The sequence below is a fragment of the Peromyscus maniculatus genome, chromosome 21 (assembly GCF_049852395.1).
Source record: "Peromyscus maniculatus bairdii isolate BWxNUB_F1_BW_parent chromosome 21, HU_Pman_BW_mat_3.1, whole genome shotgun sequence".
Classification (NCBI taxonomy): Eukaryota; Metazoa; Chordata; class Mammalia; order Rodentia; family Cricetidae; genus Peromyscus; species Peromyscus maniculatus.
In genome coordinates this window covers 61,220,523-61,243,454 of record NC_134872.1, presented here as the reverse complement: position 1 = coordinate 61,243,454, position 22,932 = coordinate 61,220,523, and the positions used below count along the sequence as shown (strand labels likewise).

The 22,932-nt window shown below is 40.9% G+C and overlaps 1 protein-coding gene and 1 pseudogene across 1 annotated transcript in view; one reads left to right on the top strand and one right to left on the bottom strand.

Annotated features, from left to right (window-relative positions):
* Col19a1 (collagen type XIX alpha 1 chain) overlaps nt 1-22,932 on the top strand; it is a 335,394-nt gene that overhangs the window by 225,669 nt on the left and 86,793 nt on the right. The window lies entirely within an intron of this gene.
* On the bottom strand, nt 17,350-17,937 carry LOC102918656 (ADP-ribosylation factor-like protein 3 pseudogene; annotated as a pseudogene).

The following is a 22,932-nucleotide window of genomic DNA, read 5'->3' as shown; positions in this document are numbered from 1 at the left end:
ATTTTAAGAGAATCAAATCTCCTAGGGAAAAGACAAAATTCCAGAAGGAGATTTTGACTATCCTTACTTGCTTTTCTGGTATTGTGATCAATCACTCTGACTAAAGGCCACTGGGGAAGGAAAGGGTTTCTTTGGCTTGCACATCCAGGCCACACTCAAGGAAAGTCAGGACAGGAACTCAAGCAGAAACGACAGAGGCGTGCTACTTACTGACTCACGCCCTGGCTTGCTCAGATAGCTTTCTTATACAGCCCCAAACCGCCTGCCTATGGATGGTACCACCCACAGTGGGCTTGGATCCTTCCATACCAATCGTCAATCAAGACAATCTCTCATAGATATGATCATGGCCAATCTAAGGGAAAGAATTCTTCAGTTGAAGTTCCCCATTCCCAGGTGACTCTAGGTTGTGTCTAGTTGACAATAATCACTACCCAGGACATTTACTGAATCTATTGAAGAATGTTACTAAGTTATGAGTGCACTGTATCAATGTCACATATATTACTCCAGATTCGCTCACCACAGTTCAATTATACCATCAGGGAGAATTCATCTTTTCAGGGAAGACTTATTTGTAGTTCATACACGCAATCTGCAGTTGGTTGCCAGGGTAGCTATGCTCACTTATGTTGAATATATTTCTTAAAATGATTTTTTCATAGTTTCCTATCAAATAGCAGATATATCTATACAAAAGCAAATGCTTCCAAATTTCCTAAATGACTTTTGCCAACTTGTCCGTTTATTTTTGAGATTATAACGTATTTTCCCCTTCCCTTCCCTTTCCTTCCTTCAAGCGCTCGAATGACCCCTCCCTGCTGTCTTTCAAATTCCTGGCCTTCCTTTTCATTCATTGCTGTTATATACACATGTATATGTATATGCATATAGATTCCTAACTATAACCTGCTCAGTCTAGAGAGCGTTACTCCTGTGTATATTTCCAGGGCTGATCATTTGGAATGGGAGAGTCAATCTGTGTTCTCTTCCCTGGAAAAGGCTATTTTTTTTTATAATTCCCTATGATGCGATGCCTTACTCAGCCTTGATGCAGGGGGGAGGGGCTAGGTCCGTCCCCAACATGGTATGACAGCCTGTGTTGGCTACCCAAGGGAGGCCTTATCCTCTATGAGGAGGGGATAGGGGTCGGATGGGGTAGGTGGGGGGGGAGGGGAGCGGGAGAAGAGGAGGGAGGGGGAACCGGGTTTGGTATGTTAAAGGAAAGAAATTTTTTAAATAAAACATTATATAAAAAATAAAAATGAATATATAGATAAAAAAGAAAAAGCTATTTTTGTCAGCCTCCCTGAGGAGCCCGTAGTTCTTTGTGTAGAATTGAGGTCTTGCTGTCTTTCTCTGTCCAATTTGACGTGTTTATTGTTGTTGTCCTTGTTCAGCTCCCATTTCAGCAGTCATATTGGTGAGAATTTATGGGTGTAGTTTCTGACATTCTGCAGAGAAACAGTCTCACGACAAACTCCCTGTTTCTCTGGCCTGTCCGGTCTTCCCAGCCCCTCTTCAGCGATGATCCCTGAGCCTCAGTTAAAGGAGTTGGATTGCAGATGGGACAAGACTTCATAACTCTGCATTTCTGTAATGGTCTCCATCTGTTGCAAAGAGAAGCTTCCTTGACTACACTTATCAGACTAGATACTGGAAACCGATGTGTGGTATCTGGCTGGGCGGAGAGGTTGGATGTAGTTCAGTGGTTGTTTTTTACCATGCCATAGATGTCGAGCCTGCAAAATCCAAGAACATGGTACAGCCATCTGGTAAGGGCATTCTTGAACAATAGCATAGTGGAGGCACCAAGACTCCTTTCTTCCTCTTACAAAGCCACTAATTGCATCATGAGGACCTCACACTCATGGTCCCATCTGATACTAGTTACACCCTTAAAAATCCCACCCACCTCCAAATACTGCTAAATATGAATCCCGTGATTAAATTTCCAATACATAAAATTTGGAGGACTCATTAAACAATAACAAAAGGAAAGCATTACATAGCGATACCTTAAATGAATAATACCTTCAAACGTGCTGAGATTATAATTGAGAACAATTTTTCAGAGAGGCAAAGTATACCAACACTAAAGTCCCTCGTGAAAGTTATAAGTCCAACAGAAAAAGAAAGAGGCTCAGTAGAACCAGGAAGTCTGATTACAACACCAGCTCTGTGCTGGATGACATTTCCAGTGCCTTATGGAATCCTCCCAACTACCTCAAAGAGTCGAAATTATCCTCGTTTTGCAATAGGATAAGTGGTGCTCACAAACATCCAATAAGTTTCCCAGAAACACAGGGGTGCAGGAGGGTGGGCCAGAATTCAGACTCGGGATGTGAGCCCCAAAGGCACCTTTATTGTGTTTGGGCACTTCCTGGTTATGATCTGGTATGGGTCAGCCTTACACGCACACACAAGCATTGCTTGACTTTTTGATGACAAGTCATGGCACCCACCTCACAGGAAAGTAAGGTAGCATGGGCTGTGGGGTGCCATCCCCATCCTCTCATGCAACCCTTCCTGGCCAGTGCACCTGACACTGCTCTCTCTGTGTAAATATGAAACCATAGTGCTTGACGCACCCACTACCCACGGTGGCTAGGAGCAGCAGCTGCCATGTATGTAGTGGAACTTTCTGCTGTATGTAAATAAACTGAACGTTGCTCTGAGCACCATCCATTTGCATTACATGTAGAAAAGCTTGTCTAAAACTACAATGGAACCAATGTGGTTTGTCTCTTTTCTAGTTGTCCTAAGATCCAGTTACCAAAAATTGATTATCTATCCTTGAATTGCTTAAATGATCGCGCTACATGCCAAATGCTTACTCTACATATGTAAATCCACTCTTGAAGAGACAGAGAAATGATTTCCAAGTCCTGACTACAGCTGAGACAAGGACTATAACGGTATTTTTCCTCCCGCAGCTTCAGTGTCTCTCCAGCTTATGGAGCTGCTTTACCCACATCTGAGACATTGTATTTTATTACTTGTGATCTTCCCCAACTCTCAGCCACATGTCCCTCACACCATAATAAAAACATCTTTCTCAGACAGCTTTCTGGTGAGCTCAGGAGGCTATGCAATAGAAAATAGGGACCTGGTGTTACTAGAATGAAACGTGGAGACATTCAGGATGCCTGAGTTTATCTCTAAGTATTTTCGTTTTTAGTTTCCTTAGAGAAGACTGGAAAGCTGTGGAAATAAGTTGGAGTAGGAGGGAAAGCCGGAGAAGTTAATGATCCATTAAGTGAAGCATGTAACAGCCCGCCCCCCTGACATGAACTTCTCATTTATCATCCCTGTAAGGAGCGTTGACTAACAGCCACATTAACTCTAAGACGTGTTATTATTCTTTCTATCACAGGAATAGCTTTAAACCGTCTTCATTTTCTCTCTGCCGTTGTTTCTGTGCATTGTTTCATTATTGCGGCATGAGAATCCAGCTCAAATATGTCACATTTGAGAGCCGAGCAGTTTAGGCTGAAAAACAGAAATCCAAGAAATATGTAACATAGGTCAGCAGCGCCCTCTACTGTTCCCACTGGAAATTTTCTAAGCAAAGACTTCTCCGGGAAGCAGAGAAGTGGACATTTAAAATAAATAAATAAATAAATAAAAATAAGACGTGTTTTGGGCTTTATTGTGAATAAATATAATTTTAGAATTTTATTTTCATGATTTGTGGCACTTTATGTTCTCTTGTACTTTAAATATATTTATCATCCTATCAACAGTGGCTTTTAGCATCAGCTTGATACTTCATTATGTTGAAAATTCAGCCCTATCTCTAGGTTCTCAGGAATGCCCATGTATGGTAAAATGCTGTTAGAGAACTTACTCCAAAGAAATGCCTACTTTCTGGGCCAACAACGTGGTTTTAAATATTTATGGCCATCTTATTTATGCTTTGATTTTAATGTCACTGTAAAATAATTTCTTTTACCTTTAAAGCAAGAATCATCACATTGCCCTAAAGGGTATGATCAATTAAACATCAGGTTATGTCATTAAAAGAGGAAATTTGGGGTGCAAAAATCTAATCCATTTTCAACCCTTATCTGTGGTTTCATTTTCTGTGATTTCAGTTAACTATGTTCAAACCATTTCCAAAAATGTTAAGTAAATTCTAGAAATAAATAATTCATAACTTTTCTGTTTTACCCCCATTTTGAGTGAAATCTCATGCTGTTTCATCCTGCCTTGCTCGGGTTATGCATTACCTCCCTTGCCCGCTGTATCCGATGTCTATGTAGCACCTCCCCGGGAATCATTGTGTCGTGAGACTGACCACCACAGTATCACAAAGCCCCATTCAAACAAACAACAGTTACTTGACTTAACTCAGACCTCAGTGGTAGTAAAGCTGCTGTTGAAATGCCAAAGAGAAGCAATAACATGCTGTCTTTAAGTGAGAACGGCGAAAGTCATCAATTTAAAGGAATGATATGCTGAGGTTTCTAGGATCTACGGTAAAAAGTCTGCTATTTGTGAAATCATAAAAAGGAAACAAACACTGCTTGTTCTGCTTGTACCACCAGCTTCCAAAGCATGTATGCATCATGAACACTTAGTTTAACTGGGGCAAGTGTTAGGCTATAACTTCACTGGTATTAGCGGTTGCCTAGCACTGGCTGAGGGGCATACGTTTACTCTCTGCAGATGAAGGTGGGCTCACACAGTCATCATTTCATCACTACTATCAACAGTGTGTATACAGTGCCTTCAAAAGCAAAGCAGCAAAGCACAGAGATAACTGCTTAATGATTACACTCTCTCGTGGGGAGGGGAGCCTATAGCAGTGGTTAATAAACAATTTAATGGGACAAAACAATTTCAGTATTATATATTATTTGAGGATCTCTATGGGAATAAAGAGATTAATGTGGTAAGAAATAAAAGAGGCGTTCTTCTGGTCAGGCTGGCCCCAGGAGGTATCTCTGGTCAATGACATGATTCTAGAAGGGACTGGCCACACAAGGAAAATGAACCAGCACGTTCCAACCAGAAAGATGGATGTGTTCAATAATAGAGCAGAACTGAACATTTAGTTTGAGAGAAGGATTAGTGGTGGGAACCTTCATCACATTAAGGCCTTAGAATTTATTAGGGTGCACAATATTTCGGGAAACACAATACCACCACATTTCCCCTTTTTTATCTAAAATTTAAAAAGGAGTGGGAGTTGGGGTGGTACAAACGGATTGAGTGGTCAGCTGCGCTCTTTTGTTAAATCTCACGTGTGTGTGTGTGTGTGTGTGTGTGTGTGTGTGTGTGTGTGTGTGTGTGTTTCTGCAGAAGTTCGTTATCTGGTTGTTTTTTGCTTTTTTTCTGTTTTGTTTTCATTTTAATGTGATGAAATAATCATTTTTCTGATTCAAATCATTATTATGAAGATGATTAAATTTCAGCCTGTCAGTTTTAGTCTTTGAGTAGACAGACAGTAGACTTGTTTGCCGAGAGAAAAAAAATGAAACTTTGATTGTAGCCCCTTTAATTTCAGCCTTGGGGTGAATACTGGATTCAATTTTTTATCAACAATGGGAATTCTATCACAAATAAGTCAGTATTTTTTTTTCTGCTCCTAACCCTGATGTTTTCTTTCTAATGGGCTACATGTTGCCTCAGATGAACAGTCATAGCCTCAAAACATCACAGAACCATAGAACTGCTGAATGTGTACCCTTTTGACCACACTGCCCTTTACCTGTGTGTCCCTCTCCATCTGTCAGAGTGAACTGAGGATGCAAAAGGAAAATGTCATTATATTCAATATAATGACCAACTCCCTAAAACAAGGTAGTACCTTAAAACACACTTGGATTTTTGAATAAGGCAGATGACAAAATATTTGAATGCAACATTATTTCTTATTAAATACCCTGTGCAGGACTGTGTGCATTTTGAGGCACATCATGTTTTAATGGGAATCCGGTTCATTTGCAAGCCTTGAATTCATCAAAGCTTTTCTCAGTGTTCATTTCAGCAGTGAACCTGGCCTCTTCTGTCTATCAACTGACCAAGGCCACGAACTTTAATGACGATATCTTCAGAGAAAATAAACCTAACCATTTATTTGAGTCGATGGGATAGTAATTTCATTCCTTACTGAAAAATAAGATGACACCCGTAGATTTAAAAATACAGACAATGGAGACCTGACCCATTAATTATTTTTTACTACCACTTGTCCCTTATTGGAGTCAGGGTTCCAGACAAAACAGCTGTTGTCAACATTGCCGAGATTCCAGTGTCACCCTGTGACCACAGAGTAAGTAGGCATGCGTGTGAGGCAGCTGGGTGTCAGGTAGAGATTTCAAACACCGGTGCTCACATCTGCTTTCCTACCACCCCCTTTCTATGAGCATCAGTAGTGGGACATTATTAGCCCTTTTCTCACTGCTAAGCTTTTGTGGCTACAGCTAAACAATGGTAGAAGAGGTCTCCTCTTCATCTGCCACTGACATCTCCATCTTGGCTCATATTGACTATTTGGACCCATCTATGTTCTTCCTATCAACAGTGAGGCAGATGTTTGAAATTCTTGGTCTGTTGGGACTAAACTTGTAATTAGTTGGGCCATTGCATGAATTTTTCATGTTTCCTTTGTGTTGGGTAAATATTAAGCAAATATTAAGAAAGCAAAGTGCAATTAGATTTATTAGAACCTTTTATGTTCAGAAAAGGGGACTCGTTTCTGAAATAATTTTATAGTTCACAGTTGGTGCCATAGCTCCAAAAAGATGCCAATGGGGTGTTTAGTTTTACTGCTATCTAGCTTTGTGAGGTCATCAAAAAAAAAAAAAAAACCAGCTCTGTTTTAGCAAAACTCCAGGTCCAGCAAACAGGGACTCAGCTCTGCCTGTGACATCCGTTTTGTCTGCACAGCAACTACAGTGCAGCTGAGCAGGAGGAAGGACCAACAGGCAATAAGTGAGCAGAGAAGCAACAGGTTGTCAGTATTGTCTCAGGGAGTCTGGAACATGGAAGGAAATCTGAAGAAAATAAGATGTGGAGCAACTTCCGATGTGTCTACTAATCTTGTTAAATGGGACAAAGAGCTTAGCAAATGTGGCAGATGATTAATATTCAGTTATAATATTAGATTGTGGATTCATGAGACATTTTAATATAATATTTATTAGTTCTTTGAGAACATGAGCATTTTGATCATATTCAACCCCTGACTCCTGCCTATCCCCAAACACATCCCAAATAAGTGTGTCCTTCTCTTTTTAATACTACAAGTATAATTTATACTGTCCCTATACTTATGGGGTATTAGATCATCCACTGGCACATGAACCTACCAGTTACACCCTTAAAGAAAACTAACTCTCTCTCTCTCTCTCTCTCTCTCTCTCTCTCTCTCTCTCTCTCTCTCTCTCTCTCTCTCTCTCTCCTGGCATCCATCAGCTGTCCACTGACACTAAATTTGGGGTGGGGCCTATGAGCCTCCACCTCCAAATCCATAGCACTTTATCATGTTGTTTTCTGTACCATTTAGTGTGCTTACAGTATTTCAAATTCATTTTTAAAACCAGGAATCCCACCCTACAGAATTAGTAAAGGTCACTCACTGTCACTAATCATGTCTTTGCTCCCAAGATCACCAGCATTCCCTCTTCTGGAAATCCCATGTGCAGTGGCACTAAATGTTTTTAAACTACAGCCATCAGGTTCTTTCACCCCTAGAACAACCCTGAGTACATTTTATGTAGTGAAGGGGTTCAGTTGAGCCCCAGCTGTCATTTGCAGATTTATCATTAGTACAATATGGGGATGAGAGGGAAAACAGTATCAGACATTGGAGTTGGGGAAGAATTAATCTTCCTATAAAATAAAACCTGTACTTTTTCCATTGTCTATAGCAGTCCACGGCTATTTGAATGTCCCACACGCTCTTAGCCTCTGTGTCACTTGGTTGTGTAGGAGCCACCAACGTCAGCCTGGTTATCTTGAGTCTCAGCAGTGTCCCTTAAAAAAATGCATTTTCTCTGCACAGGAAGTCTTGTCATTCTCTCAGTGCTTTTAAAGGGAATGAATGTTATCAGTTAATTACAGCAAATGGTAGTGCAGAGGGCTGATAGATGGAGGCTGCCTCTGTGGCCTTTGGGAGCCAACTTTAGTCCTGATTTGGGTGGTGTATGGAGAGGTTTCCAGAGGCCAGACAAAAAGGTTGGAGACACAGCTGTTCCCAAGGTGTGGCTTTTGTTGGTGGGGATTTTTTGAGGACACCCCTGGATACAAACAGTTATTTTCACACATCCCCATGCTTGCTGGTTTTCATGTGCCCTGGTTTTTATCACCTTACACTGGATCATTGATGCTGCTTCCATGGGTGGCAAGGACTTGAAAGATTCCTGCTGCTCCTTATATTGCAGGAAGCTGACAAATAGTATTTTTCTTTTTTTCGGGACATACTGCAGAGAGATGAGTATGGGACATTTTGTGGATGGGTAAGCAGAATGGCAGTATTAGGGGAGGAATCATTTATATTTTCTAACATTCATGCCCTGAGTATCAGTCAAAAAGTACTGTTCTGTCAATAATACAATGAGACTTAGATGAATTAGCTTGATCTCTGGGGAAACATCCACCTTCCAAAATGATGCTTCCCTGACTTGGAGTGTAAAGGGTTAAAAATGTTTGCAATTCACAGCATAATTTAGAAAATCTGTTTTCATGAAATGGATTAATTATACTCATTGAAAAGCATTCACTGTCACAGCCTCATCCTCCCACTCCTGCTCCAAAATGACAAGTGAAACCAGGGACTGTGCAATTTTGGAAAACAATCAGGTCACATATTGAGTAGTCTGCTTATTCATACAACCATGAACTGCCTATGCTTGAGTTCCCTCAATTACACAGCTCAGTATGCAGGCCAGAAGCAGACAAGCCCAGCGCAAGTGAGCACTTTCCTAGAATACACAGAGGAACAAGTTTGAAAAATGTCCAAAGTGGCAGACGGGAAAAATTCTCATTCAAGATCCAGAAGCTGCCTCTTCCACAATCCCTCACCTGTTAACCACACAGCTTCTCAATCTCAGAACCAGGGCATTGGCAATACCTCAAACCAAAACCCTTAAGAGCTATGGATCTTTAAAGGTAGGGTGTAAATATATGTCACGGTGGGGCAAAGCAGCTGAGACAAGAGAATATGAGGGGTACAGTACTGAGCATCATGAGTAACAGTACTCAAGATAGTAGGGCACAGTACTTAACACCATGGATCACAGCACTGAGGGCCACAGTACTGAACATCATGGATCAGTAATGAAGATGGTGGGTCAAAGTACTTAACATCATGGATCACAGTACTGAACATCATGCATCACAGTACTGAATATCATGTGTCACAGTACTACTCAGAAGTTCCAGAAACTCACCTGAAATGAGCATGTGGCTGCTGCAAATTTTGTTTCACTTTTATAGGGGAAATCTCTCCCAAATGTTGAAACCAAAGTATTCAGATGCATCACGTGATCAGTCTCCTCGGTGCTGATGTGCCCACCTCTCCTCCAGGGCAGACCACAGCGGCTCTGCTGTGTTCTTATTAGGAGGATATTTCTTTCTCTCTGCATGACAGCTTCACAACTAATCTCCTCTGCGGTTTCATGCTCACGGGAGTTTGAGATCATCAAAATCCTCCCCAGGTGATTTTGCTCATTTGGTTACGGAGTCTCTCTTCTGCCTCCTTTGCAAACTGCTCTCTCTCCTCTTCTCTTACCATGGTGTAAACGCCGAGGCTTCCTACCCCTCGCCGGTGTTAGCCTCAGAAGCTCGGTTAGCTGCTGACCGGGGTCAAGGTCCTCCTACCTTGTCCTCTGCATCTGCCCTCTCTTGCTGCCTTGTCTTGTCTTTCTAAGTCCTCCGTGATCTCGTTGTCCCCGTGTTCTCTCCTTTCTCCTCACTCTCTAAATCTTTTCTGGCCATTTTCCCTCCATCTCTTCTTCTCTCGGAAGTCTTTGAGATGCTACGCCAGATTTCAGAGCTGTCCCTGTGTGGCCTTTCTTGATCCTGTATCATATGGAGAGGTCCTGTCCTCTTTTACAGCAGAATGACCTGATCTGGATATTTTTTTAACTGCCTTTAGAAGATGGTTGAGATTTGAGATTTTATTCTCCTGTCAGTTTAGGAAAAAGAGTTAAAAGGTTAAAGCTGTGGGCTCAGACAGCACCTAGGTTGAAACCAGATTCTCCCTCACTGGCTGCCCCTGAGTAAGTTATTCGATACAATGCCACATGTAAAAGGAGAGAGGAGCTGGAAGTTTTCCTGTGTCCTGCCCGGTCCCGCAGCGGCTCAGACCCAGTTAAACACACAGAGGCTTATATTACTAACAAACTGTATGGCCTATGGCAGGCCTCTTGCTAGCTAGCTCTTACATTTTAAATTAACCTATTTCTATTCATCTATATTTTGCCACATGTTTCCTGGTTTTACCTGTGTGCCATTACATGCTGCTCTCAGCACAGTGGGATGGTGTCTCTGTCCAGACCCCAACTTTCTCTTTCCTGTATCTCACCTTTCCTGCCTGCCTCTAAGTTGCCTTGCCATAGGTAAAGCAGTTTATTTATTAACCAATGGAAACAAAATATATTCACAGCATACAGAAAGACATCCACCAGCAGGAGGGTATCCCTTGCTCGGTTGTTGAAACAGTTAATGCCATAATAAGTACACCTATATTGTGGTTATTAATGTGTCCTCTCCACAACTGACATTTTCAGCATTGGAAGGTGGTGACTTGGAGGGATAATTAAACCAAAGCTGCACCATAGCTTTGCTTTCAAAGTCTTAGTCAAATCTAAATCTGTTAGCCTTTGGCCTCATTAACAGGATTAAGGCAATTTATAAATGAAGCCTTCCCGGCATGTGGCTAGCTCACTATCATGGCCTTCTGCCAAGTGAGGATACAATAAGAAGATCCTCATCAGATCAGAGGTCAGAACCTTAATGTTAGAGCCACTTCCTCCCCCCACCCCGCCACAGCCTCAAGAATTATGGGAAAATAAATCTATTGTTTATAAGCTACCCTGTCTCGGGTATTCTGCTACAGCAGCACAAACAGCTGAAATGAGCTATCACAGTTATCATTCTCACGAGTAATTGTTAGGACTTACTAATATTGTTGTTACAATTGCCTCCGTTTTATCATCCCCTGCCTTGTTATTGTTTTTGTCTGTCCTGGGATTTACCCCTGGATCTACTAACATATTCTGGACAAAGGGGCTGGCGGATGCTTGCTTTTTGACATCTAATTAGGAGCATCTGCTAACAGCCTTTTCTATTTGCTTTGCTTTGCTCCTTTGTACCTTCCTCTACTCAAATCATTATAAAGAAACTTGGTCCAAGATCATTGGTATAAATACACACCTGGAAACCTTGTTAAATCAGATCTTCAATGAGAACCAAAACACTTAAGGAAAACACCTCAGATTTCCTGTCAAAGCCCTTCCGGTTGTCTTTCTTTGTCTCTGTGGGGATCTTCTCTCATAACCCAACTTCTGGATGTATTCTTGTCTGAGTTCCCACCTCTGATAATGGAAGGTAACCTTAAGACTTGGCTCCAAAGAAGCGACTCCTTTCCATGGAGCCCAGCATCAGAAAGGGAGAAGCTCTACCTAAGGATGGCACAATCGCTTGATTTTAGAGTTCCTGTACCTTTTATTGAACCACTTCCCTCTCTTGGTACTGGCTTCTCCTGTTTCTCTTCCTAGTTAGTATTCTCCGTTCCCTTGGTGTGGATAACTACATAAAGAATAATTCATATGAGCATATTAGAATGGAATGCACTGCATACTTGATTCTGGCATTGTTTAATTGTGTAGTTTGGAGGGGGAAAAAAAGCACTTGGTTTTCCCATCCTCGAAGTGAGGAATATAAAAGTGTACCTGCTTCACTAAGCTATCACAAACTCAGATTAGATTATTGTCTTTGCAATCACACCATTCTGTAATCCTAGAAAATATAAGGGAGCAGATACTTACAGGATTACCATGAACTATGAAATATGAATCTTTAGAATTGCATCGTCCAAGAATATTTGCATCTGAGATGCTGGTAAAACCTAATACCAACTAAATAAGGATTATTTGTGGAGCTGTAACATAAGCCAGAGAGTAGGTCGAACGCATGAATAAAAAGACTCCTCACATCAGCCATCAAATATGGCTTAATATGAAGTATCTGGCCACATTCCTAGGATGTTCCAATAGAATCCCAAATATGAACACTCAGTGAGTCTTCTGATTCCAGAAATCCTGCCTTGATATTTGAGTTTCTGGGATTTATTTTTTGGTACTTGTTGTTGTTGTTTTGTTTTGTTTCAGGGGGAGTTGTTGTTTGTTGCTGGCATGTATGTGTGTGTGTGCATACATGTGAGCATGTGAAGCCTGTGTGTGTATACATATGCATGCTTGCATTCACATGCACAAACATGCATAGATGTAGGAGAGAAAGCCAACGTCAGCATCCCCTCTCTCACTATAATTCAAATGGTTTATTGAAAGTTACAACTATTCAATTTACAGAATTAAATCTCAAGAGACACTGGAAAAACCCATTGAGAGCAAATATTAAGACAAATGAAAGGGTCTATGTTTCATTTTTATATTTATTTAATTTTATGTGTATTTTTGAGTGCCTACACGTAGGCATGTGTACCATGTGTATACCTGGTGCCTACAGAGGTCAAAGAGGGTATTGGATCCCTGGGAACTGGACTTATAGATGGATGTGAAAAACACCATGTGGGTACTGGGAACCAAACCCAGGTCCTCTCTGGAAGAACAGCAAGTGCCCTTTCCTGAACCATCTCTTTAGCCCCAGGGATCTGTTTCCTAAAAACAAAACAGTGCTTTCTCAAATTGTTTCTCTCTAAGGAGCCTTATTGATTTTTTCCTCAGAGTTACAGTACAATCTCATTATATATATATTTCTAGTCAAATTCCCACACATGAACTCTTCTCTACTTGGCCAATGTTCCCTACAGCTTTGCTTCCAATTGACATGCCAAGTTCTCAGATTAATCTCAATCTGTGGGGCCTGTCTCCTACGAATCCAGAAGCAGCAAGCTCTCTGCTCTTTGTGTGACTATCTATAAATGAAGCCAAAGGAACAAGGGGGAAGTAAGCTTTTCCCATGAACATTTTCTTGTAAAAACAATGATTTATTGAATTCAGACACTATCTGGGACTGGGAATGGGTGGGGGGAACATATATTGGAAAGCTTCCCTATGTCACAACTGGTGTTATATGCTGAATTTCAATAGTAGTTGCAATTCTGTCCTCAAGGAGTTTTCATCTTAGCAGACTACAGATGAATACATGAGTCACCGTACTCAGTGTAAATGGGCTGTATTAAGTCCTATATAGTGTGTCATAAGTGGAAACACATATGAGAGAAAAGTCCATTTTAACGTTAGCATTTCCAATCATTGTCGCTATTCCTATGTCTGAGATCTTGTGACTTCCAAATGAAATTTGTAATTATCTGGGGAAAAGTAATTACTGTTCTGCCTTTCTCACTAGTCATTTGAACAGTGGAAATTATCCTTGGAATAAGAACCAAAAAAACTGACCAATACTAAGCTTCCCATTTGATCTTAAAGTAAAGTTAATTTTGCAGAGTATTTTTAGCACAAATTTCTTCACAGAAATTTCTGATATTTCAAAGGTCATTATTGAAGTTACTTAGAAATCCACAAGGCCAGAGATAGTTGTGTATTACTCAGAATACATATTTATGAGTCCTAGGAAGACCTCCTTATACTAATAGGACATTGAAGGGCTATGGTACATTGAGATAAGTGGCATTGAGATAGTTCAAGGATGCTGTCAGCAAAGCTATGAGGCAGGAAAGAGTGTTTTTTTTTTTTTAACAGAGATAAGAATGCTTCACAAGCAAGGATCAGTGAATGCGCAGAGGATAAGGAGCCACTGAGATCTTGACTCAGTGTTCAGGGTGGGCTAAATCTGCATCATTCAGATGTGCAAACAGAGTTCATGATTTAAAAAAAAATAGTGGTGGGACACACAAGACGATATTCCTTTGTGCTGTATATTCTAGGTGAACTTGCTGCAAAGTGAGAGTGTAGCTAGCCACTAAGAAAGTCTGAAACTTAACAGTAGATTCACCCTACCTTTCAAACTTCAAGAATGTGCAGCCCAAACTGAAATCTACTGAAAAGCTGAGAACAACAGTTCTTCACTTCACACTATGATAGTGTGATATGCTATCTGTGATAACTGGGTGATAGACATCATGATATTTCTACTTTTCATATCCAGCAAGAATTTAGCCAAAGACTCCCTAAATGCCACTAAAACTGTTACTGAGAGTATGAACTTCTGAAATTGAATATCGCTTTTATTCCCTGTATCAACCAGGCATGGTTCTTTGCAACCTCAGCATCTCTACTCATGCTAGGTTGATAGACCTCTCAAATCAGTATACATCAGTACAGTTGAGTTCCAGGCAGGTGTGCTTCCCTGGAGTTCATTAGCTGTTAAAAGCGGCTGTATAATTGTGTACTGCTCACATTAACTCTAATGTCTTGTATCTTCCAGTGCTATTTAAGTAACAAATCAGAGTTACACACACACACACACACACACACACACACACACACGACATTTTATAGCTCTGATTCTACTTCAGTCATGTTGTCAGTCTCTGTTGTGAACAGGATACTCTGATATTCTTTCTATACTAAGGTATATTCAGTTTAGCTAGAACTCGTAAGTAAATTAACCAATGGTGGAATGCCCTCTGTGACCATCCCCTCCTCTTCACTGAGTGTGACTTGTCTCAGTGTCTTCTCAATTGGTTCTTAAACACAAGTCTTAAAGAGAAAATGACCTTTCAAATGCCCTGGAGCTCATGTTGCCTGGAGACTTGTCACCATAGGTTTTAACTTCTCCTTTCTCAGAATTGATTGATGCACTATAGGACTGGGGGCACTTGCTAAGCTTGAAACAATTGATTCCTTGAGTCTTTTCCGGCTATCTTGCAAACTAGAAGAGAAGCTAGGGAAAATAGCACATTTCTTGGTGATGTGGTTATAGGAATGCCTTTCAGTTCTAAGACCACAAGGTCTATATTGTTTTTTCTAACCGTACACTGAGCTACTCTTGGCACCTAGATAGTTGGAGTTTACCCATGGTCATCATCTTCTGCTTCATTTGAAGTTGTTCTTTTCTGAATGTTTCAAAACAATCAAGTGAGTCTTCTTTACACTGGCTGAAGTCGGTGTCCATGTACTCTTCCCTGTCTGTGCCAGTGTTTGCTTTCAGACTCAGCCTGGTTCCTCAGCTGTCTGGGAGAGCTTATTTAAAGCACTGCTGCACCAGTGGACTGTCAACAATAAATCTCTATTATATTAGTCCTTGAATTTATGGCACCCAGAGTACGACACTGACTAAGAAGTTCGAAGGAAAATGTCACCATAAATGCCCATCATCTGATTAAGTAGTAGGGCTTAACACTTCAGATCAAACCCACTTGGAACACTATTTTGTAATATGGCATTTTATGACAAGAAGATGTGAAAATATGGATGTCACTTTTGTAGATGTGTTGATCACCTGGGTATCTGAATAATTGTTTTCACTTTCCTATCGGCTTGTGGCTCTTTAAGGTGGGCTGTATTCTTGCTACTGTTTTAGTGGGAACAGCCACACTGAGCCACTTATATTTTCCTACTCTACTCCCAAGAGGAAGTTCAACAAGATCAGGATTCTAGATCCAGAATATACTCTGTGTCTATGGAATACAGCTGTATTCATTGGGGAGATAACTGTCTACAATAAAGCATACCCAGTTATCTCCTATCAGCGCCCTCTTGTTTTGGTCTTCTGTTGGCACTGCCTTGTTTACCCTACTGCTTGATTTTTCCCTGCCTTCTGAAGCCCCTCCTTACACACACACACACACACACACACACACACACACACACACACAGCTTGTATTGTTCAGACACCTTTTCTCCCAACATGCAATAGGATGCATTTTTTACTACAGTTGTATTCTGAAACATGCAGGCATACGCTTTCCTATCAAGGATGGAAAGAATGCATGAAGGTGGATGTGAGAGGCAAGAAACAAATAATTCTCAAAGATCTAATGATTAAAAAAAATAAACAAATAGGACTTTCCCCTAAGTGAGCAATAGGGTTATATCTAAAAGCAAAGCACTTCCATCCTCCCACCCTGCCAGCAGAGCTGGCTAATCAGAAGTGATAACTACCAGTTTTGTTGTTTGGGAAGTAAACCATGGAGAGTCATCATCTTGTGTTCTCTAGTGCAACACTTGATTTAAAAAAATATGATAGTAGTTACTACAAGTGTGATTTGAGATAGAGAGCAGCCCTCTGTATTCACTATAGCTATTGAAGTTTTAGGGCAAAAAGACAACAGAAATAAAGGATATGAATAATAAAGGAGGAAGTCATAAAAATCTATGTGTGCATGATGTGATCTATATAGTAAAAGGCCCCCAAAGACTTGGGAAAATTCTTGAAACGGGTATACATTTCATCGAAGTAGTAGGATACAAACTCAACATACAAAATCAGTCTCTTGTTTACCAAGAACAAGCATGTTGAGAAAGAACTCAGAAAAAAAAAAGGCACAGTCATAACAGCCTCAAAGAATACAAAATATCAAGGAATAAATTTAATCAAGGAAGTAAAGGCCCTCTATAATTAAAGTTTTGAAATGCTGAAGAAAGAAACTGAAGAAGGACCCGTGTTCTAGTTTCCCGGCATCCTCAGCTCTGGACTCTCCACCGCAACTGAAATTACCTTCACCAATAGCCTCCTGGCCTCTCAGGCACTGTGACCCTGCCTCACGGTGCCACATCTCAGCTTCTCACCATTATCCCTCTGATTCTGCAGCTTTCACATGATCAAAAACAGTACCATGTGACTGGTTCATAGTGCCCAGTTAGGCTTGCCAGCTAGGAAATGCTGCGTTAGCCTCCGGTGGACCACCGCTTGTATGTTGCCCCTGAGGAAGGAAACATACAATCTTCCCAGAAGATTCCGCCTTACTGATGCTGGTCTTTTATTACTCACCGTGGGTTTTTAAGCTCCAGATGCCAGCATTGATTATCCCAGGGAAGCAAAGGTTTCGCTTCCACAGGTTCCGCTCCTGCCCTCCGGAGGGAATAATAAAATTCCTTTATTTGAAAAACTATTGAACCTCAGAGATCAGTTAAAATCGACTGCTGGAATAGGGACTCTTTGTAAACTGCCGTCCCCTCTCTACACACAGCTGTGAGGTGGAAAGCATTTGGTCCAAAGGCAGAAAATCCGTGTTTTTCAGGCCTGAATTCAGCTCCCACAGCTCCAGTGTCTCCGTTCATCTAGATTTTGTTTCTTCTTTGCATTGACATTTTTGCAGACCCAGTTCATGCCATCCTGGACACCCTTGCCTGTGAAAGCTGAGCAGGACTGAATATCCTGACTTGGTCCAGGAGGGTGTGTAGGTTCAGCCCTTCGAAGTCTCAGAGGCAGGCCAGGGCTGCTGTGAGCAGATCCTGCTTGTTAGCAAAGATGGGCACTGGCACACAACATAGCTTTTCTTCCTACAGTGATTCCATTAGTGTCTGGTCCGTCTCTTAGAATCTTTGTCTGTCTGCACTGTCAATTACGTATACAAGAATACCGGTATTTTCAAAAGAACTCCACCAGCATGGTCTGGTATTCTGCTGTTGGCCAACATCCCATGCATTCAGTTTAAAACCTTGTGACTACTCTCTTGATGTTAGAACCCTGTGTAAGTGTGATGTGGCTGGTGTCTTCAGATGCAAGATGCTTCAGCAGAGTCATCTTGCCAGCATTATCCAAGCCCAGGAGAAGGATTCGCACCTCCTGGACTGCTATACCTTTCAATTTGTGCAAAATAGAGAACAAGCCCATCCTCAAACCCGAGTCCCTCTTCATCTGCCTCCCCCTCCCCCTCCTCCTTCTTTTCCTCTCCCTCCTCCTCCCTTCCCCATTATCAGGGGTAACTTTCACAGATTCTTTTTTTTTTTTTTTTTTTTTTTTTTTTTTTTTTTTTTTTTTGGTTTTTCGAGACAGGGTTTCTCTGTGTAGCTTTGCGCCTTTCCTGGAACTCACTTGGTAGCCCAGGCTGGCCTCGAACTCACAAAGATCCGCCTGCCTCTGCCTCCCGAGTGCTGGGATTAAAGGCGTGCGCCACCAACGCCCGGCTCACTTTCACAGATTCTTAATCCAACTCTTTAAGGGACTCTCAAAGTTCCTTCTAAAATGCACAAAGCCAGGCTTTCACTGACCGTGTGCTCTCGACATTATCTCCTAAGCTCCCACGATAACAGCCTATTAAGCTCTGGTCACTCACTGTCTTTTCTAGCCCGAAGTTTCAAGTATCACCACAATCCAAAGGCAAAAGGAAAAGAAAGAACAAAGTACATGGTTAGGTTTCTCACGCCAACATTTCACATTCCTGATAGCAGTTTCTGTTCTAATTTGTTTTCTGTTGCTGTGATAAACACCATGACCAAAGCAACTTGTGGAGACATGTATTTGTCCTACAGGTTACAGTCCATCATCAGCAGAAGCCAAAACAGGAAGGTAGAGGCAGAAACTAAGACAGATAGTGGAGGAAAACTGCGTACTGACTTGCTTCCCCTGTCTTGCTCGGCTACCTTTCTCTCATAGCGCAGGCCCACCTGTCTAAGGATAGTAGTGCTCACAGGGGGCCAATACAATCCCTATAGACATGTCCACAGGCCAATCTGATAAAGTCAGTTCCTCAGTTGAGAGTCCCTCTTCCCAGATGACAACCAACAATTAGCCATCACAAGCTCCCATACTCACAAATCAACAGAAATAATATTATGAAGATGTCTATATTACCAAAAATAATCTACACACTGAATGAAATTCCTATTGAAATTCCAGTAACATTCTACAGAGAAATAAAAACAGAAAAAAATTATAAAATTCATATAGAGCCATAAAATATTAGTCAAAGGGATCTGAAGAAGAAAGAGCAAAACTGGAAGTATCATAACATGTGGCTTCATGTCAGTTACATAGACCTAGAGAGCCATATCAAGAAAATCAACATGATTTGGTGTTTACCTTTCTACTCAGAGTGTGCACAGTACCTTCCAGTACCACGAACACTGGTTAGTAGAGGCAAAGGCACCAGATCAACTTCTCCACATTCAGTGAATTATGTAGATGTGGTCATCAGCAATACGGCCTTAGCATCAGCTTGTGGAGAGCAACTGAGCCTTGGCAAATAGCCTGAGTTCTCCAATGGAGTTTCACCGGGTGTGCAAACCATCTTAAGGGAAGACCCCACGGCCAGCAGTAGATGGACAACACAAAACAAGCTCACTCATAGTTTTGGAGACGTTTTTTGTTTCCTATTGCTTTGTTTGAGAATTTTTTACCTTACTGATCTTTTGCTTGGATATTATGGTTTCCGATTGGGGGTTTTATTCGCATGTGTGTATATGTTTCTCCTGCCTTGTCTTTGTTTTGGTGTTGGTGTTGTCTGTTTAGTTGGTTGATTTTATTCTGGGTTTTGTTTTGTTTTTATTTTTGTTTTCCTTTGCCCATTTGCTGTCTTTTTGTTGTTGTTGTATTTTTTTATTTTATAATTTAATTTAATTTTAACTTATCAGCCACGGATTCCCTTGTCCTCTCCCCTCCCGCCCACCCGCCCCCCCTCCCCCACGCCTTCCCCCCAGCCTACCCCCCATTCCCATCTCCTCCAGGGCAAAGACTCCCCTGGGGATTGAGTTCAACCTGGTAGATTCAGTTCAGGCAGGTCCTGTCCCCTCCTCCCAGGCTGAGCTAAGTGTCCCTCCATAAGCCCCAGGTTCCAAACAGCCAGCTCATGCACTGAGGACAGGTCCCGGTCCCACTTCCTGGATGCCTCCTAAACAGATCAAGCTAATCAACTGTCTCACTTATCCAGAGGGCCTGATCCAGTTGGGGGCTCCTCAGCTATTGGTTCATAGTTCATGTGTTTCCATTCATTTGGCTATTTGTCCCTGTGCTTTTTCCAATCTTGGTCTCAAAAATTCTTGCTCATACAAACCCTACTCTTTCTTGCCAATTGGACTCCAGGAGCTCCACCTGGGGCCTGGCCATGGATCTCTGCACCTGGTTCCCTAATCATCAGGGAAATGCAAATCAAAACAACTCTGAGATACCACCTTACACCTGTCAGAATGGCTAAGATCAAAAACACTGAAGACAGCTTATGCTGGAGAGGATGTGGAGAAAGGGGAACTCTCCTCCACTGCTGGTGGAAATGCAAGCTTGTACAACCACTTTGGAAATCAATATGGTGCTTTCTCAGAAAATTGGGAATCAATCTTCCCCAAGACCCAGCTATACCACTCTTGGGCATATACCCAAGGAATGCTCAATAATACCACAAGGGCACTTGCTCAGCTATGTTCATATCAGCATTGTTTGTAATAGCCAGAACCTGGAAACAACCTAGATGCCCTTCAACTGAAGAATGGATAAATAAAATGTGGTGCATATGCACAATGGAATACTGCTTTCTAAACAGAAAAAGAAGGCATGGATTTAGAATGGTAGAGAGGTGGGGAGTATCTGGGAGGAGATAAGGGAGGGGAACAGTGATCAGAATACATAGTATGAAAATAAACTTTATTATTTTAAATTTTTTTAAATAAAAAGCAAATCAACGCAGTATCAGCAAAAGAAAAGAAAAAGCAGACATAGAGTCATGGACTAGACAGACTTCTAATTTTGGACACACATGACAAAAACACGCATTGAAGGAATGACAGTCTCTTCAACTGATGGCATTGGAGAAACTGGATATCCATATATAAAGATTGAAACTGGAGAGATTTCTGTCTCATTCACAACCTGTACAAAAATCCAAATATATCTAATTAAAAGACATGAATGTAAGACCCTAAACTCTGAAATAGTCAAGGAGAAAACACATCGAGATACAGGCTTCTCAGGAAGTAGTGCCAGCAACAGCCATGTTCAAAATCTAAAAGCCCTTGTATATCAAAAGAAGCAGCGAACAGAGTGAAGAGGCAGCCTACAGAATGGGAGGAAAAGAACTCAACAAATTCAACACCAGAAAAAAAAAAAAAAAACCAAACAGCCCAACCCAACCAATAAACAAGCTAATGAAGTGAGCGGCCAGTTCCTAAAAAATTGAAGCACAAATTGACAAGAAATATATGTTCAACATTCTTGGTCATCGAGGAAATGAAAACTACATTGAGATTCTACTTTATCAAAATTAGAATGGCTTCAATTAAGAAAGGAAGTGACAGCAAATTCTGGACATGAAGAAAGGAATTTCTGTACAGTACTAGTTGGGATGTGAGTGAGTCCAGCCACTATGGAAATTACTACAGAGGTTCCTCAAAACGTAAAACTCTATCTGCCTTATAACCCAGCTATACCACATATGGGCAAATACCCAAAGAAATGTTGAGTTAATATGTCACAGAGAGACTTTAGCATATCATTTTTATTAAAGCACTATTCATAACAGCCAAGTTGTGAAATCTTCCTTGATATCCATCAGTAGATAAAAAAGGAAAGAAAATGTTTATGTGTATACGATGGAGTTTTATTCAGCCATAAAGAATTAAATTTAGTTACTTAGTAGAAAGTGAATGCAAATTGAAATTATCATTTTAAGCAAAATAAGTCAGAATCAGAAAAGCAAATATCACATGATTTCTCTCATTTTTGGATCCTAGATTTTATATAGATGCTTAAATACACACACACACACACACACACACACACACACACACACACACACACGATGAAAACAGAAGGTACAAGGATAAGATCAACAGGGAGAGACAGAGTGAGGTGGAGGGGTTGGGATACTGGACCGTAAATATGATCGAAGTGCATGATATACTTGAAAGAAGCTGTTCTTCTGAAACATGGTACTATGTGCAAAGAATCAATTGAAACAGAAAAAAAGGTAAGAGTAGATCAAAGATGACTTTAATTTTAGCCCTCCTGGATGACAGTGATTTGAGTTTGAGCCAATTAACAATACTTCCTCTTTCTTTATCTTCGAATCATAAGTAGTGATGGCACATTCATTGTGGTGCCATTGCAAGGATTTAATGAGTTAATCCATACAGAACTCTGCTATAATAAATGGAGCACAATTAGCACCATATAAATTTGGGATGCTATTATTTGATTGATCCTTAGACTCTATTCAAGAGACAATATTTTTAATTGTTCTACTGTACTTAGAAGCCATCATAATTAATGGTCATACTTGGAAGAAGGCATATGAAGCTAAATTAATTCACTTTATCACAGTTATTGCATATAAAGGGTCTTATCATGAACACACAGACTGAATACTTGACACCTAGACTCCTTAGTGCTTTAACTGATGTTGATGCTACCACCCATGGTGTCCAAAATTCCTCCTTGCCTTATATATACTTTCAGAAAGATCAATATGTATGGAATATCTTGCCTCCTGTGTTTGAAGAATAAGTTATTAACTTGCATGGTTTTGACTAAAAAGTCCACAACCACCCTCAATTCAATGATTGCATTCCTCTTTATTTCATCATATATTTCAGAATATTTTACACAAGGCTGGACGATAGAAAAGTATATGATATCATGAGAATTCTTTTTTGACATTAGCTCATTTTTTTTTATTTCAGCCAGCTAACAGCATTGTCTGTCTTTCTGATCACAGCAAGCTCCATCACTTACAGGTCCCATTACTGTCTCTAGTATCACAACAACGTGCTCCCAGGCATTCATCACCCCAACATCAAGTCCTTTATGTTTGCTGGCACAATGCCAAGATTTCATTTTAAAATAATCTTCAACCACAAGTCATTCATAGGAAACATCTGGTGTAAAAGTTAGCCAACATTA